This window comes from Gymnoscopelus microlampas, assembly GCF_963454915.1.
Source record: "Gymnoscopelus microlampas genome assembly, chromosome: 14".
Lineage (NCBI taxonomy): Eukaryota > Metazoa > Chordata > Actinopteri > Myctophiformes > Myctophidae > Gymnoscopelus > Gymnoscopelus microlampas.
Genome location: NC_139951.1, coordinates 48180339 through 48195449, shown reverse-complemented (window position 1 = coordinate 48195449; position 15111 = coordinate 48180339). Strand labels below are relative to the sequence as shown.

The window sequence follows — 15111 nt, the reverse complement described above, 5'->3', positions numbered from 1 at the left end:
CAGCGTCCGATTGCGGTCACGCCGGTCAGACTTTGCACACACATTTGCACTATGTTCAGGAACAAATGCCACCCTTTTAACATTTGCCTGTTATAGCGCCACCAGCAGGTCTAATTTAGCAAAACACATTTTTGGAACAAAATGCCTCAAATCATGAATGCAGTGTCCGATTGCCGTGCAAGGCCTAAGAAGAAATGGCACCCTTTTCACAGTGCCTTATTATAGCACCAACAGGAGGCCACAATAACATAGCTGACCTGGCGGAGACCTGTGCTCCGAGGAGCACTTTTTCTAGTTTAAAATGAGATCCCCATGCACACAAATCATGATGACATAAGAGACAGACAGATATACACACTACTATACAGAACGTCATACAATCAGCTGACAGTTTTTTTTTTTTTTTTTTTTATTTGATTTATTTGAAAAGCCATCACCACATGGTCACCGCAGTTCGAGGATAACACAAGAAAGTCCTGAGACTTATTTCCGTTGAGGTCCTCTTACAATTAACAATCAATACGTTAAAAATACTTTACAATACAACACATGTAACTAACGTAACGCTACATAGACACAAGTGACATACACAGTACAGACACAGTACACATTACACAACAATACAAAACACAAGTAACATTCACTGTACTTACATACAAACAATACAGGAACACAAGTAACATACACAGTACACAAACAAGTGCTACCTTATCTTTCCTAGTCTAATGACCCTCTATAGGGGAACCTTTTCTAATAGACATGATTTAGTTTTGTATTTAAAAGTCCTCAGATTTGTTGTCAGTTTGACACTGTTTTCGAGGTCATTCCACTGTGTGGCTCCTATGTAAGTAAATGATTCCCTGCCTACTTTACTTTTAAAAGCCGGAAGGCTCACGTCTGCTACACTGGCTCTGGTGAAAAAATGGTGTACTTCACTTCTCTGAGTAAAACATGTCTTTAAAAATATGGGGACCTCTCCATATATTATCTTATGAACCATGGTCAATCTGGCCATGATTACCCTGGATTCTACTGGGAGCCAGTTGAGTTCTCTAAACTGGTTCCTACCTATATGGGATCTGGGTCCTAACCCTAGAATGACCCTGATCAGTCTATTCTGAGCTGACTGTAGCTTTGATTTGAGGGATTTCAATAAGCCCTCGAACCAAGATGTACAAGCAAAATCAAAATGGCACATAATAAGAGAATTGGCTACCACCTGTTTTGTCTCCCTATCCAAGTACCTTGCTGTTCTTGCCAGAAATTTAGTCAGTCCGGAGACTTTGCTCAGTACCTTGCTGGCCATATTTCGGCCATCTAGGTTACCCTCCAAGACACAACCCAGGTATTTCACCGATGATTTAGCTTCAATGAAGTCAGAATTTAATTTGACCTTGAAATCAGGGCTCTTTCCTAATTTGATTTTAGAACCAAATAGAATAGATTCCGACTTCCCTGTGTGTAAAGATAACTTATTATCTATAAGCCAGGAATTAACCTTTGTCAATTCCTCACTCAGGGAACTCTCCAGTGTGGATTGTTCCTTATGGGACATCAGCAGAGCAGAATCATCAGCATACAAGAACAAATCACAGTTACAGGCGTCTGTCATATCATTCACGTATACCAAAAACAGTGCTGGGCCTAGAATGCTTCCCTGTGGAACACCACATTTCATGAAGCTTGAATCTGACAAAATACCATTTACCTCTACCCTCTGTTCGCGGTCCGTTAGGTAGGATTGAAACCATTTGCATGCTGCCCTGTCTGCCCCCAGGGCCTCAAGCTTGTTGAGAAGTCTACTGTGGTTCACCGTGTCGAATGCTCTCCGTAAGTCCAGTAGTACCATTCCACACAGCTTCCCACTATCAACCTCTTTCCTAATTTGTTCCGTTAAGAATAGTAAGCATGTGTCAGTTGAGTATGACTTTCTAAAGCCTGATTGCAGTTTGTACATTAGATTGTTCCTATTTAAGTACTCGTTTAGTTGGTCATTGATTACCCTCTCAAATATTTTTGACACCGGTCTATAGTTACCGGGGTCATTTTTGGCTCCTTTTTTGTACAGGGGGAGTATTTTGGCCTTTTTTAGGTCATGGGGGAAGACACCCTGTTCAATTGATAGGTTGAAGATGTGCGTGATACTGGGCGCTATCTGCAATGCAGCATCCCTTAAAAAGAGAGGAGCTATTCCATCCAGGCCTGTGGCCTTAACGCAATTGATCTTGGACAGCATCCCATAGACCAGTGTTTGTCAACCTTTTTGGTGCCAAGGTACACCTGGCTTAGCCAAATATACCAGGGTACACCTAGATACACGGTACGTATATATATATATATATATATATATATATATATATATATATATATATATATATATATATATATATATATATATATATATATATATATATATATATATATATATATATATAATATTTACTCTCATGTACACAAGATGTAATAAAGAAACCTTGAACATTACAAAATGTCTTTGGCCTACAAATATATAAACTTGGGTCAGTGCAATGAATGGAGAAGATGAAAAAAAAAGGAAAGATTTTAAAAAATATATATAGGAAAGATTGGCCACAATAGTCTTAGTGTGAAACTGTTTTAGAACGAAAAAAACACTTTTTAAGTCAGTACAAATGTCTTTGTTTGAAACTTGAGTCCTTTTTAGAAACACTGAATATAGCAACATTGTATGCCTTTCATTGTTTTCAAGGCAAAAAACAAACCATGTCACTCTGCCTTTCATGAATATTCAAGGCAAAAAAAGTACCATATGTCATTGCTATGCGCTAACTGCTAGCATCAAACTCCACTGGAATTGATAGTTTTAAACTCTCTAAAATGGATCTAAAATGTTGTGCTTACCTCGACAATAAGTGTTGTCCCTATCTACTTCAATGGACTACTTTATAAGAATCCAGCTGTTTGCTGGATTCTTTTTTTTTTTACGAGGCACAAGAGCGTGCGCGCACAACGAGCGTGCACACACACACACACACACACACACACACACACACACACACACACACACACACACACACACAGTCACACACACAGGCTGCAGTGGCAACATATTTGCATTCCTGGTGATGGTCGCTGCACTGAAAGGACTCGGCCGTGGCTGGGTGTGAAACGGGTGACGGCCGTATCGATTGACGGACGCGCCATTGTTCTCGAGGGGCTGGTTTCACACGTTCTTCAAAGCTCCACGGTACACCTAGCAAGTATCCACGGTACACTTACTGTACCATGTACCGCGGTTGACAATCACTGCCATAGACCACCTCCACCTCTACCTTCTGCAGGGAGAATGAGTTGGAACACACTCCTTGTTTCCCATAAAACTCCCTGACCCTGTCTATGTCATAAATCCCAGGTGCCAATGGCAATTTGGAGACCAGGTCTGCTGCGACATTTGTGAAATAATCATTGAATTTATTTGCAACCAATTTTTTATCGAATTCCATCTCTTCATTTATTTTAAGACCTATATTACTGCATTTATTGCTTTTGATTTTATCTCCTGCACCTAGTTCTTTTAGGGTTTTCCAGAGTTTTTGAGTGTTGCTTTTATTTTCTATTATTTGTTCTTTATAGTGAGTCTGTTTTGTGCTAATAATGAGCCTCTGAGTTTTATTCCTCAGCTCTCTAAAAAGGGCCAAATCTTCTACTGTGTTTGTTTTACAATAGCTCTTGTGAGCTTTCTCTCTGGACTTGATTGACTCCAAAATGTCATTATTGAACCAGCGGCTGGACCTCTGTTTGATTCTCACCTGCCTAAGTGGTGCGGTTGAGTCAATAGCTTGGTGGAAGATCTTCCCAAAAGCTTCCCATGCTTTATTGACACAACCACATGTTAAACCTGGAGACCAGTCCTTCTTGTCTATTTGCTCTATGAATTTTTCTGCTGTATAATTTTTGAAAGTCCTTGCAAGGACAGTCTTGTGAGCATGAAATCTTACCTTCTCTATTCTCCTTGTACAGTATGTCATAAAGTGATCGCTGATGCCATACACAATGGTGCCACTTTGTGATACCTTAGTGACATCTGAAACTAGAATGAGATCAATGATGGATTTCGTTGTTTCACTTACTCTCGTGGGTTGTTTTATTAATTGTCTAAAACCAAAGGAGTTACACAAGTTTTCAAACCCTTTAAAGGTAGGGTGGGCAGGTTTAGATACATCTGTGTTCATGTCCCCCATTATCAGAGTCTCCATTGAATCAGCAACGTTGGATAACACTGTGTCCAATGAGTTGTAAAACTCTGTCTGATCTGGAGGTCTGTAACAAGCCCCAAATAATATGGGTTTTGTTTTGGTTAAACAAATGTCCAACCATACGATTTCCAGGTCATTCATGAGATCTTCTCTGAGGTTAAAGGAAATGTCCGAGCGTACATAAACACATATTCCACCCCCTTGACGATTTCTGTCTTTCCTCACTATGTTATAATTCATGATTGCTATTTCCGAATCATTAATGCTAGGGTCGAGCCAGGTTTCTGAAAAACATATTATTCCTACTTCAGATAGCTTTACAATTTTCCTAATTTCTTCAATTTTAAAATACAGGCTCCTCACATTAAGGTGTAAAAAGTGCAGACCTTTTCTACTGAATGCTGCCTTGTAATCCAACTCCGTTACTGTCGGTGGTCTTGTCTCGGGTGAGGGTCCGCTGGCGCTGGACCTCTCGATGCTTGACGTTGCCTGGAACGCAGCCGGTGTCCTCCTAGACTCCGGATTCCTGCCATCAAGCAACGCCGCTCCGTCGCTCCGGAACGTCTCCATGCACCTCCCGATGCTTGACTCTGCCTGGAACGCAGCCGGTGTCCTCCCAGACACCGGATTCCTGCCATCAGCCATCGCCGCACCGTCGCTCCGGAACGTCTCCATACTCCTCCCGATGTTTGACGCTGCCTGGAACGCAGCCGATGTCCTCACAGACACCGGATTCCTGCCATCAGACAACGTTGTTCCGTCGTTCTGGAACGTCTCCATGGTCGCCTCGCTTGACACTGCCTGGAACGCAGCCAGCGTCCTCCCGGACACTGGAATCCTGCCATCAGCCAGTGTACTACCGCTCTGGAACGACCCGGTGTTTGACGAGTTTGATGCTGCCTGGAACGCAGCCAGGTTCCTGCCATCAAACAGAATACCTGCGATGATGATGAGACATCGGGGTTGTGGGGGGGGTAATCTCTCAAGAACAGATTCTGCCCTGCGGTGGAATCTGTCGGGGAGGTCCGTCATAACGTGTGCGCATTGGCTACAAGTGAGCGTGCCTTCAGATCAGGAAGCAGGCCGCGCTTTACCCAATCAAATGTAGTGGGCGGGATTCACGTGTCCATCCACCCTTCCCCCCTCGAAACTAGCCGAAACTAATGTAACAATAGCGTCCTCGGAGCGGACAAAACCACGGAAAGATATTCACATTTTAAATGACTCTTTCATCATAGAAACAAGTGGGCTTATAACCAAAACCATCCATGTTCTCTGGGAGAAGTGGTGTTAGTGTTCCGTGTAGAAATATTGTTAGTGGGAATGAAAACATAGTCGCACCAACCGGAAGTGATGCGCTGAAGGCAGACATGAAACCGGGGTTTCCCTGCGCACTGGTGTTCCATTTGCCTCCGGCCAGACCCGCACAGACAATGATCACAAACAGCAGAGGTCGCTGTTTTTCATTTTCTGTGGGGTCTGGCTACGCGAGACTAGGGGGGGGGGGGGTAGGTTAAGACAGGTGCCATTTTAGAATTGCAGCCTCCTGAAGGTGTATCTCCTTTACTCCTTTTGGTAGGGCATTCCACATTTTTGATGAATAGCATGAGAATTAATTCATTCCCTTTGTTGAGCCAAATCTGGGTTGAACATCATTCAACCCAGGTGAGACCAGCCCATTAATTAAACACTTAAGAAAATAACGGAAACATTTATTGCAAAGAATAATAAGTAAACAAAACAATAATGATATAATATATACCAATATACTGTATATAGCTCCAAGAAAAAAGTAAACAAACTAAAGAAAACACATAAAATCAATGCCCTCATTGAGGCCAGGCAGGGTGAGTGCATCAAGAAGGTTTCCCTTTGGTTCAGTCTCCTGATGTGATCACCCCCCCTAGTGAGAGGTTTGATATGTTCCATGCCTATATGTTCTTCAACAGGGTGTCATTGCTGTGATGTTTTTACATGTTTTTTACACAGAATAGAGTGCTAATATAAGCGTTTGAGTAGAATGGGCTGTAGATTCCACATGGATTATATGATTCAATAAGAAATAACTAAATAGTGTCCATGCTGTGTTTCTCCCAGAGTTCATCAGCAGAGAGCAGAGTCTCCTGTAATCAGCTGTGTCTCCATGGAGAGTGACCAGTCTATGGGTCATCCTATGCACTTCAAAGATGGACACCACTCTACTGATCAAAGGTTTGAATTGACCAGACAAATGAAAACAGTAACTTTGACCAGAGCTATTGAGAGAGGGAGCTACGACACTCCCATAGACTTCTGTAGTAAATGAAGAATAGTTAAATAATGAGCCCGGCTTTTGCTTATTACAACTTGTCAACCGTCATACAGCGGTATTCACCAATGAATTGAGCGTTCACACATACAGCCCCACCGCTTAATATCTAGATAATGTCTAGGTTACAGTGCATGTGTGAATGAAGCTTATGATTAAAATAATAATAATGTTCCAATGCAACCCTTTTCTTTGAGAGATTCTCAGTTGCCCAAGGTTTCTAATAGGTTTCCTATGTAAACACATTTTTGGATATTACTCCTTCAGATTGTATCCAAATTTCATGCAAATCGCTACATACGATCTCTATAGTCATGTGAGTCACATGTCTGTTTGATCTTTCATATTCCATCCTGATTGGCTAATATTGACATATAAAGTTTGCAGGAGTGGCCCGTTTTGAACAAAATGCAGCAAATCATGATTACGGTGTAATTTTGCAAGCACATTCGCACTATGTTGAGGAACAAATGCCACGCCTTCAACATTGCCCTAATATAGCGCAACCAGTTGTCGATTTTCGCCCTCAGAAAATATCATATTACTCCTACTAATGTTGTCCAAACATCACCAAATCGGTACATATTATCTCTTTAGTCAAGTGATCACGACGGATCCGAGTTTTACACATTCCAGCCTGATTGGCGAATTCCGAACATTGCTGGCCCACACTAACCTACCTATTGGCGGAGACCTGACACTTTTTCTAGTTTATTGTCTTTTCACAGAAGCATTCATCATCTCCAACATACAGTCATTGAAATACTTCATATAGATCTATCACAGGCTGATGATACATCCTCATAAAGTCTAGATAACCCAGCCTTTGGTATAATAAGTACCATGTAGAACTGGACACTGAATAAGAGAATGTCTCACACAAATAAAAGACCCATGAACACACTTCAAAACCTCCTCTGAGAGCTCTTCCACCAGATTGATCAGATTGATTAAATTGATCAGATTGATCAGATTGATCAGATTGATCAGATTGATCAGATTGATCAGATTGAGGTGTAACAGTCACAATCAGCTCAGAGAACAGTTAATTTGGACTCAGGTCAGGTGTGACTTTCCAAATCATCACTGTCTGTCTGTCTGTCTGTCTGTCTGTCTGTCTGTCTGTCTGTCTGTCTGTCTGTCTGTCTGTCTGTCTGTCTGTCTGTCTGTCTGTCTGTCTGTCTGTCTGTCTGTCTGTCAGTCTGTCTGTCTGTTCTTCTATCAGGTCGTGTTCTGGTTCCGACTACTAACTGAAGGTGAGAAACTACATTTTGACACAAACACACGCTTATAAAACTTTTCAGAATTTATCAAACTGATAAAACTAGTGCACAGCTTTACACAAATGTTAATACTAGTCAAATTCTTATTGGTTAAAATACTTCCTACAGTTAATAAAGTCTGAACAGAATGGTTGTAACTGGATGTTTGTGTCTTCAGAGCTGCAGGCATTGATGCCCCCTGGTGGAGAGAAGGAGGAAACACACCAATCATGTGTCCAATCAGCTTTTAAATGATAAATATAAGTTACAGCAGCACAGTGATGACATCATCAACCTTTTAAACACACATAACACAAGGTAGATAAAGGAAGGAAAGGACACGCTGGACGCCGGGTATGCGCCATGACGCTCACGGGCGTCAAACTCCCACCGGAAGTTCTGTGAAATAACATTGGAGTCAATGAGAGCCGTCTGGACCAGCTCGTGAACAAACACTATTTCTGAACGATTGTGACCTTTATCATATAATGGGTTCAGGCGAAGCGCGCGCGCGCGTTTTTTTACGCGGATTTCACGGATTTGGGTGCTTTTTTCCCCGTTTTTTGTTACTTTATTTCGGTTTTAGGGTTAGGGGTAGGGTTAGGTTAGGGTGATAGATATATAATAAAAAATAAAAAAAAACTTTATTTTTATTTTTTTATTGGTGGCTTTGGATAAAACATTGGTGGCTATAGCCACCGAAGCCCACCCCTAACGACGCCACTGGCCGAGTATTTTATAAAGGTCTCAATGGTTCAGAAATAGTGATTATTTACAAGCTGGTCCACCTGGCCCTCATTGACTCCAATGTATTCCATCCACCTCCAGGCTGCTGATAGAGAAAATGACGTCGGTGTCCTTTTAGTCCAGGGGCCAACACTGATATTTTCACAAATTGGTACCACCTGAGGTGGCCGTAAAGTTTTTGTATTTTTGTATTCCTACATGTGTCTAGTTTATATTTTCGTATGATACATCTTCCAATTCAGTAGCTTAATGGCAGTTATCACTACCTACCGGCTAATGTATCCGGTAGGAGACACAAAGTAGAATCTTTGTGTCTCCTACCGGAAATGCACCCGGGCATCAAATTATTGCGACAAAAAAAACAAAATATATCCATGTATTCAAAGCTTCATGGGGTGTGCAATTGATAACTTCTCAGATTTTTGGTGTTTGCAAAAAGACTGCTTTCCATAAGCTTGTAAAAGTTGACCCTCCTTCGGTCTATGGTGGTCATAGCTGAATGGGTAGAGAGTCCCCCTGGGAAACTTAAAGGAGGAGTTCACCCAAAAAATGATTTATTTTCTATCAATTGCACACCCATGACGCCTTGAATACATGGATATATTTTGTTTTTTGTCGCAATAATTTGATGCCCGGGTGTATTTCCGGTAGGAGACACAAAGATTCTACTTTGTGTCTCCTACCGGATACATTAGCCGGTTTAGAGTGATTACTGTCATTAAGCTACTGAATTGGAAGATGTATCATACCAAAATATAAACTAGAGACATGTAGGAATACAAAAATACCAAAAATGTACGGCCACCTTAGGTGGTACCAAAATCTGGCTTGGCCCCTGGACTATTTCCTTAATTTATCTTCCTTGACATAACAGCAGCACAGTGATGACATCAATGTTACTGTAGCGGTTCTCAAAGTGTGGTCCAGGGACCCTCTGGGTTACTTGAGGGGGTTCCAAGGTTCCATTGGTACACTCTCACAGTTACAGAACTGTAAGGGTCCATTTGGAACCCCCTCAAGTAACCCAGTGGGTCCCTGGACCTCACCTTCATCATCATCATCATCATCATCATCATCATCATCATCATCATAACCTTTATTTCAACTCAGAATGCAGTTGAGGGGCAGGCCCTCATTTTCAATGTAGCCAAGATACAACACAATAATATCAACAGGGATATATACATCAATATTAAATATAATATAATCAGAAGACAGAGAATACTCAAAAACGTATTCAAATTATATAAAAAAAAATATTGAGACAGATACACCAGAAAATGAGATGGCTTTAAAAATAAACAGATAGCAGTGCTTATCACGCCTCTCAGAAAGAGAGGATAAGCCTGCGTTCCCATAGAGTGTACAGTGATGGGTGGTTTGAGAACCATTACTATTATATGTATGCAATACAGTGTGTGTGATTGAATTTGTGTTTTATAAAGAATTATACCTACATATCTACCGTACATTATCTAGATGACTGCATCTTATTACCGTATTTACTGTAGATGACTGCATCTTATTACCATATTTACTGTAGATGACTGCATCTTATTACCGTATTTACTGTAGATGACTGCATCTTATTACCATATTTACTGTAGATGACTGCATCTTATTACCGTATTTACTGTAGATGACTGCATCTTATTACCATATTTACTAATAGATGAGTGCATGTCAGTTTTTGATCAGTTTTTACCAATGAAGCCCTGATTAAGACCTTAGTGGTCCAAACACGTCGGCTATTGTAATGATTTAACAAGGATAATAAAGGCTTTTAAACGTATTTAATTCCTCGTTGACTTTCTCAGTTTGGAGTTCCTGGAGAGCTTTGTTCCCTGTCCTGTTTGTTTAACAGTTTGAACTTCTTCTTTATTTATGAATGAACTGAGTCCAAGATGTCACAGTCCTGTCAGAGTGGTGTCTCTGTATTCATACATGTTGTCCATTGTCACTAGTGTAGAGCAGTGGTTCCCAAACTGGGGGGTCGGGACCCCCAGGGTGGTCCCCAAATTATTTTGGGGGGTCCCCAGATGATTAGCTTAACTAGATGTTCGCGGCCCTGACATCTAGTAAACATTCTAGTAAACATTCTAAACATTCTTGGAGCACCTCAGTGATGACTTTATCCGTGAGGAAGCCACTGCACAGCAGTGCTCTACAGATGCAGTAGACAAAGCATTTATACACAATCAGGTGCTTCTTGCCATTGATGATGAGCTAGCACAAATGGGAAGTAGTCTAGCATCTCCATGTGGTACTATCAACGGATAGGCTGCTGGGTGCATGGGTGGAGTTCATGACTCTGTGTAGTCTCTCTGTGGTTAGGTGCGTCGGCGACGGCGACCTTTGCTGGCCTAATCACTCTGCACACACGTCATGCGAAGTCCGGCCCCTCTGGCCTCTCCTCTCCTCTCCTCTCCTCTCCCCCCGCTTTGCTTTGCGGCCCAAATAGCCCTCATGTGATAAAGAGGTCAGACTGCCTGTATCTGGTTGCTATGGTAACCTGCCAGATCAGGCTGAGGGTCTGATAGGCAAATCAGAGAATCAATCAAGCCGAGAGTCTGATCACTGATAGAGGTGGGGTAAGATGCCTAAAACATAGCCATAGCTCTGATCAACAGTCTGTGGCGGGTCTTGGAGGCATGTAGAGTGATCCTGTGCTTGCGAATCCCGGACGAACTTTCGGAGCTTTTGTCAATTATATAGTATATAGTAAGATGTGCAACATTGTTTTCTCACTCAACAGTAAACAAACCAACATACAGTATAAGTGTGTATACAGGGTATCTGCACATTTATAAAGTGACAATTTAATGACTTTGTAAATGGTGTCAAGTTGAAGTCATTGTTATATTTTTCTGTATTTGTCCTTGTAGTGACTGACTCTTGTCTCTTGGGGGCGCTCTAAGTGTGTTCTATGTGTTGTAAGTTTCCAATTATGTGTCATTTGTTACATCTGTGTCTGTAATTAAGTGTTGTATTCTACACCTGTTGAGAGGAGAGAAGCAGTCTCATTCAACTGAGAGAGAGCACTCTGTGTAGAAGAAGAGCTGGATAGAAGAGAGTAAAATAGAAGAGAGAAATTAAAGTAAAATAGATGAAAGAAACTAAAGTAAGATAAAGAAAGTAAAGCAGAGAAAATAAAATTAAAAAATCAAGACAGACTGAAGTATCCAAGTCCCCCCCCATTCGTGTGCAAGCAGGCGAAGTGGTCAGTATCTGTTTGTGAGTCTTATTGTGAAAGTCATGTATATTAATGTAAATGTAATTAATAGAAGTTAATGTTTAGTTTTTTGTCTTGTCTGTATGTACCGTCAGTTCTACAGTGTTTTGGTGTTCTCAGTAAATAAACAGCAGTAAAAGGAACTCAGAGTCTCACATGCAATGAATGGGCGAAACAGACTTTTAAGACCGTTTTAATACCAAATTGGCCAAATTGGCAAATATTACATAAGAAAGAGGCAAACATTGAGAAAAAAGTCAGTGATGTCCTGGGGTCATTGAGGGGTTCCAGGGGGTCAGGAGGTTAGACCTGCCATTGAAGGGTCAATTTGGGCGTCCTTCACATGAAAATGTTTGAGAACCACTCATATAAGACGTAAATCAGACATTAATGACTAATACAGTTGTATTGTGTTACATTCATAGATTGTTTCCCGTACATTTATAATATAAACATGGATCTGCAGCAATTAAAGCAAAACCTAATCTCATGACTGAAAGGTTTTGTTTGGCCAACGTCCCAAAGTGTGATCTGTGGAGAAAAAAAATAACACAAATACATGTTATCAAATACAAAACATATGTACAAAGGAGAAAAAGGAAAATGTCGGCAGAGGATAACACCACCTTTCCTATGGGATAAAATGCATTTACCTCCCTCTGTGGTCTCCCGATTGGTGTTTTTTCAGGCCAGTTTTTTGATCCACAGTTTTTAATGGATAGAGCATTCCATATTTTGGTGGCAGAGTCGTAGAATGAGAATTCTCCCATGTTTGTTCTAAAAGTGAGTGATGCCAGATCATGGTCGCTCCCTCTAGTGTTGTAGCTGTGGGAGGCACTCACTTTGGAGAAGTAGTTGTCAGATATGCGGGTATTTGAGGGCAAGTAATGCCCCTTTGACTATCTTAAATACCATTTTTAATTGCTTAACCCTGTCTTCTACCCTGAGCCATCCCAGACTAGCAACATGTGTTTGAATCAGGTGGGTCATGGGCTTTAGGTCGAGAAGCAGGGGCGCAGCCATGGGTGGGCCTGGGTGGGCCGAGGCCCACCCACATAGAAAGCTGGCCCACCCAATCGATTTGGCTATAAATAAAAAAAATAATTATGTATAATGGGTTTAAAGTGGTAGTCTACAACTGATTGTGATACTATATTATGATCTAATTTAGCTGGGGACCCCCTGAAACCCCCTCAGTTACTCCTGGGGGTCCCCGGACCCCACTTTGATAACCAGTGGATTAACAAACTGCTTGAGTGTGAGCTTGTAGATCTGCTATTTTCAGGGACAACAGGACAGTTCATCACACTGACCACAGCGTGGCAGTGTTACTCTGTGGAATGACTAAATGAGGGCTCATCAATGTGTCTGTACACTGATAAATGTGTGTGTGGCAAATATTTGATTACATAACTTAATACGAAAACCCTGTTTTCATTGTAATCTTATTTTGTTCATAATGAAAGCACTGACTGTACTGATAAGTTACTGAAAACACGGAATGGACCATGCTGCATTTATGCATGTATACAGTCAGTATACAGTGAATAGAATGGACCATGTTGCATTGATGCATGTATACAGTCAGTATACAGTGAATAGAATGGACCATGTTGCATTGATGCATGTATACGGTCAGTATACAGTGAATAGAATGGACCATGTTGCATTGATGCATGTATACAGTCAGTATACAGTGAATAGAATGGACCGTGTTGCATTGATGCATGTATACAGTCAGTATACAGTGAATAGAATGGACCATGTTGCATTGATGCATGTATACAGTCAGTATACAGTGAATAGAATGGACCGTGTTGCATTGATGCATGTATACAGTCAGTATACAGTGAATAGAATGGACCATGTTGCATTGATGCATGTATACAGTCAGTATACAGTGAATAGAATGGACCATGCCGCATTGATGCATGTATACAGTCAGTATACAGTGAATAGAATGGACCATGTTGCATTGATGCATGTATACAGTCAGTATACAGTGAATAGAATGGACCATGTTGCATCAATGCATGTATACAGCCAGTATACAGTGAATAGTGAATACTCCTCCTTACATCCCCTTCATCTCTCTTCTCCTCCTCCCCTTGGTTGTGTGGGTTCATGTCCCATCGGTGCAATTGTAATTAACACTGTACGGAACTACGGACTCACGCTCTAGTAAGGCCTGCCGCCAGTGTTGTGCTAGTTACGGAAAACCAGTAACTAGTTACCATTACTAGTTACTTCATTTAAAAGTAACTCAGTTACTTGTAAAAGGTAATGCGTTACTGTGAAAAGTGACCTTTTAGTTACTTTAAAAAAAAGGGCTCCCATTATTGCCCTTATAGCCTTCATTTCAGTACTGTTATTGCATTGGAGAATAATACAATCTGTTGATCAACTTGACATGCATTTGCATCACTGAACTCTGCTAAGCAATGTGGTCTATACCAGGGGTCGCGCTATAGGATTGTATTCTGCTGGTCCCAATGTCCGGAATGATTCAAATTGATCAGACATCTTATAATAAATACCGGTCATAATTATGTTTAAGCATTAATTACAAGCAGGTGCGTAAATACAGCCTAACTCGTAGGCCTACAGCATTATATTTTGGATTGAGCTATTTGAACATGAACCATGATGAACGAGTAATATACACATTTTATATACAGTAGCAGGGTCATCTTGCACAAATACATTAATTACCTACACTACCATTTGCGGTTGGCAATCTCTGCTTCTCACCCATTGACTTGCATGTGAAATGATGGCTTTTCCCCTTAAAAATAATCGATAATTTCAGGAGCAAGAGCTTCAAAATCTCTTCTAAATCTAGTCAACAAGGCCTGCAGTAGGCTATGCACTGGAACATGTGCATGACATTATTTCAATAAACTAAAAACATGGGAAATGTTAGAGGGAGTAATAGCCATGGATACATGACGGTCGACTGTCACGACCGTCATGGATGAACTTCAACCTGGTGTTTGCACTTTCTCCATTTATGGCCCGTACATCTACATAAACATTCATATTTCAAATAGAAAGTGCTTATCCCATGGCCACTGATGTTACATGTATATGCGGGCTCTCAGAAGTACCTGTATCATCCGTAATGTTCAATAAAAAGTATTTTAATCTGATCGGTGGCCGTTTTCTCCATATGCTTTCAACTGAGTGACCCTATCGGTTGGTAGGTGTATTGCGCTCCAATACATTATGAGAAAATGGCCATTGATCGGATTAAAATGCTTTTCATTGAACAATACAGAATATACGGGTACTTTTGAGAGTCCCGTGCATAACTGTAACATCCGTGGC

The 15111-nt window shown here is 41.1% G+C and overlaps 4 protein-coding genes across 6 annotated transcripts in view; all 4 read left to right on the top strand.

Moving 5' to 3' along the window:
• The window catches only part of LOC311060816 (H-2 class II histocompatibility antigen, E-S beta chain-like), a 45274-nt gene extending 36977 nt beyond the window's left edge, over positions 1 to 8297 (top strand). The window contains exon 7 of one of the 2 annotated variants that reach the window (XM_084079158.1): positions 7984 to 8297. The gene's annotated coding sequence lies outside the window, so the exon portion shown is untranslated. Of the gene's footprint in view, positions 1 to 7952 lie in introns of both variants that reach the window. The other variant, XM_084079159.1, reaches the window with a different exon arrangement.
• Positions 1 to 15111, top strand: part of LOC311060278 (H-2 class II histocompatibility antigen, E-S beta chain-like) — a gene marked incomplete at its 3' end in the record, with an annotated part of 43257 nt that overhangs the window by 6243 nt on the left and 21903 nt on the right. The window lies entirely within an intron of this gene.
• Positions 1 to 15111, top strand: part of LOC311060823 (mamu class II histocompatibility antigen, DR alpha chain-like) — a 45583-nt gene that overhangs the window by 14863 nt on the left and 15609 nt on the right. The window lies entirely within an intron of this gene.
• The window catches only part of LOC311060821 (mamu class II histocompatibility antigen, DR alpha chain-like), a 72435-nt gene that overhangs the window by 42073 nt on the left and 15251 nt on the right, over positions 1 to 15111 (top strand). The gene's annotated exons all lie outside the window — the stretch shown is intronic.